The 3900-nt window shown below is 44.3% G+C and overlaps 1 pseudogene; it reads left to right on the forward strand.

The window, feature by feature from the left end:
• Positions 1-268: 268 nt before the first annotated feature.
• On the forward strand, positions 269-3551 carry LOC142557315 (uncharacterized; annotated as a pseudogene).
• The last annotated feature ends 349 nt before the right edge of the window (positions 3552-3900 follow it).

Raw genomic sequence — 3900 nt, forward strand, 5'->3', positions numbered from 1 at the left:
GGAAGTACTACGCGCGATCAGATTACTACCAAAGTAGAAGACTATCGTTGGTAGGACGTGAATAAAACAAATTTAGTTTTAGATGAGTTTATATTGAGCTCGTTAATATTGTACCAATTTAACACGTTCTTTAAGTCGGTATTAAGCTTCGAAACTAGGTTCCCTACACAAATGTCAGAGTAAAAGATAGTTGTGTCATCTGCATAAAGAATGTAGTTGGAAGAAAGCAGGCAATTAGGCAAGTCGTTAACATATATTATAAACAAGAATGGTCCAAGTATGGATCCCTGAGGTACACCACTGTTTTTTATCATTGATTTAGAAAGAACACCTTTAAGTCTGACTCTTTGTGTTCTATTATTCAAGTGATCTTGTATCAAAGTTAAAGCAGGACCTGTAATTCGAATAGATTCAAGTTTAAAGGTTTAAAGAGAAAAGCAGCGCGCTCTCTCAAACCTGTCAAACCTGTAGGAGAGAATGAGCGATGGGCTATGCAAAATTGTATATTCCCTACCACACGCAGAGCAATAATATTTGGCTCGCACGTTCCCGGCGACATTGTTTACATATGTGCAGATATTCCGCAGCATGTTCAAAAAGTGTTGAACATGTTGAAATGCATGTTGAAAAGTGTCAACATTGTCATTAGCCTGAATTTAGATTATTTGTTGCAGCCTGTGCACTTATCAATATCGTTCTTTCTTTCATTCCGATAATCAGTAAGAACAGAGCCGGTAACGTCCATTATACGCATGCTTTTGTTGCAACGCCCGAAAGCGCTCATTTGCAGGTATTTTTCATCTTCCCTCGCGCCGCAACTTAGCTCACGCATGGGTACGTGACCGCTCCGTCTGTCAACTGGGCGAGAAACACACATACCCACCATGCACCGCACCAAACCCCGAGGTTGTAGACAAAGAAATATGCTTTGCTTAGAAAGTATCTCCTATCTGCTACAGATGATACCAACTTGTTGGGCCGAGGTTTAGAAGAAATTGTCAAAGGTACCCCCGACTTCACAGTTTCGCAACATCAATCACTCCAAATGCGATTATAAGAAGCATGTGAAAGAAAAATTATGCGACCATAAAGTTTTATTTGTGGAAGCTGCAACACTGGCGCCTGCTCGCCAGACAGCAGGAGTTACCAGCTTTGATGAAGCCCCAAGCAACGTGCACTCGCTCCTCTTGGCACATTCAAGGATCGGGCCCAACGAGGACGAGTCAGCGCTGTCCGACTGTCGGTCAGTTGGTGAAAACTACATTTTCCCCAGAAACCGTGCCGGCAGATCGTGCCAGCGAGAATGGTTTGTGAAATTTCCGTGGTTTTCGTACCAAAGCAAAAGCGACGTAGTCGTGTGTCACGAGTGCCGTCTACATGACGAAGAAAGAAAGGGAAACATTCGAAGTGTGGAGTCAGCTTTTGTTAAGGCCAGGTTTAACAATTGGAAAAAGAAGCTACGGAAAAGTTTTGGTCACATAAAAAGAGTCAGTTTCACTTGGATTCTGTGAACCGATATTTGTCACATAAAAGGGGCATTCCTCTTTTGCGTCTCCAGTCGCAGCAAAGCCGTAAACAGCAGGAAGAGGCTGGGGTGGTTCGACGTGTCACTGTAAGTTCTCTGCGTTACCTCTGTCGCACAGGTCAAGCTCTTTGAGGGCGATGTACAGGTTACGGAAATTTGCTCGACTTGCTCGAGGAGAGATCAGAAGATGTTACAGCTCTTAAGACATCGATGACTAAGAGGGACAAATGGGTTGGTGGCGACGTGCAAAATGAGCTTATAGAGATGATGGCTCATACTGTACAACGCGAAATTGTGAAGGATGTTAAGTACAGCTCGTTCTACGGTGTTATCGCTGATGGCACAAGGGATATAAATGGTGAGGAGCAGTTCACTTTTTGTGTGCGGTGGGTGCAGAACAAGATGGTTGAAGTCCGACAGGAGTATCTCGGCCTGTATAATGCACCGGACAGCAGATCTGAAACATTTACTCGGCCATAAAGGACGTTGATCGTGTGCCTAAGCCTTGACTTTCACTGTTTACAAGATCACTGCTTTGATGGGGCGGCGAATATTTCGGGGCCTTTGTCAGGCGTGCAAAAAGGAATTAGCGCCTCTGAGCAAAGGTTCTATGCGTTGTATGCAGTGTACAAACGTACACTGCAGCAATCACTGCTTAGACCTGGTCCTGCAGGAGGCTAGCTGTAGCTGCGACATAATTGGAGATACTCTCAACACCGTTAAAGTCGTTTGCAATGCAATCCTTGACTCAAAGAAGCGCAAAAGTGTTTATACTGACATAGTGGTTCCTACGGGACGCGAGGCTGATGTAGAGGCTCGATCAAGGACAAACAACTTGCTGTCGGTTTGCACAACGCGATGGACCGTTAGAGTAAAATCAATGCAAAGGTTCGTTGATAATTACGCTAGAGTTCAACAGACACTCAAAATGTTCTTGCAGACAGCAGATTCAGTGACCGGAAACAACAAGACAATTTTGTAGGGTTATGAGAGACTTTTGCAGAAAGTTAAAATGCTGTTGGGTATCAACGTTTCTGTAGCCTTCTTCGGGCCTTGTGAAGAACTTGCAAAGGCTCTCCATAGCGCAACACATCGCGCCGCAGGTGCAAAAGAAGCATCATGCAGAGGCTCTCTGTGAGGCGATGTTCCGGTAGCGCTCTGAAACCGCGTTTCATGAACTGTGGAAACAGGCTAGCACGACTGCAGCTCAGCTAGGCCAGAAAGAGCCTCGTATCTCCAGGCCATCGAAACAGCCTATGAGATACGAGGCAACCGACAGGCCTGCTCAGCCAGTTGCACTAGACACTAAGGCTGCAGTGCGAAAGGAGTATTTCGCTTTTAGGATTTTGGTGCACAAAAAGGGACGAGAGACAGAGGTACGACGCGGACACAACTCTGTCTCTCGTGCCTTTTTGTGCGCTAAAAACCTAAAAGTTATGGAATACCAACATGCCCAAACCTATTCTCTTTCAAGTATTTCGCTGTTGCTGACTCGATCATATGCGAAACAAAACGGCGTTTTGAGGACTCTGGCATTGATCAGCTCGTAAAACTAGAAGGCATCTTGATCAGTGCCGCTGAGGGAATTCAGTTTACAGCAGATAAACTATAGACGCTTTTGGGAGTACATGCAGTTGACCTTAACCTGCGGAAGCTCTGACCTGTGCAGGCACAGTTTCTGCTTCTACTAACTCTTCTATGCGACGCTGGTTCTCTCACAACCCTAACCATTTTGCAGAGCCTCCAAAGGAAATCAGAAACTATTCGCGACTTGCTCGATCAGATCGTAAGATATGAGCAGCTTCTGTTGTCTATACCTACATCTGTCGCTACTGGGGAGCGCTCTTTTAGTGCTCTGCGTCGAGTAAAAACGTACTTGCACAACCGAATGACTCAGAGGAGGTTATTGCACCTCCTGATTCCTCGTATACACAAGGAAAGGACGTCAGTCCTCAAGTTAGAAGACATCATCAAAGAACTTGTGAGCAGAACAGCAGAGCGAGCAGCAACCTTTCGTCCCACCTAGCATGTCTGCTTAACTTGCTTGAATTTTAACTTCGTCAGCTGTCGTAACGTTTACGGTGAGAGGCTAATAAAATTTAATTGAACTAAAATATGAAACGTAATAACCCTTGAGATAAAAACTGCACATAATTTCGAACTAGCATGAAAGTCGCTCTTTAATTTTGTCTATGCAAAGCCTGTGGACTTATATGTGGAGACAAGGTCTGAGCTTACATGTATTGGTTATTATAGATATTGGTCCAGCCACTAACCATATTACATTATAAGTGGATACCAATATTTATGTATACCTTTTTTGTGTCCTTGAAAATAAAGTGTCATTCATTGGTTGAATACTGTGCAAAAAGTGT

Source organism: Dermacentor variabilis, chromosome 1 (assembly GCF_050947875.1).
Source record: "Dermacentor variabilis isolate Ectoservices chromosome 1, ASM5094787v1, whole genome shotgun sequence".
NCBI lineage: Eukaryota > Metazoa > Arthropoda > Arachnida > Ixodida > Ixodidae > Dermacentor > Dermacentor variabilis.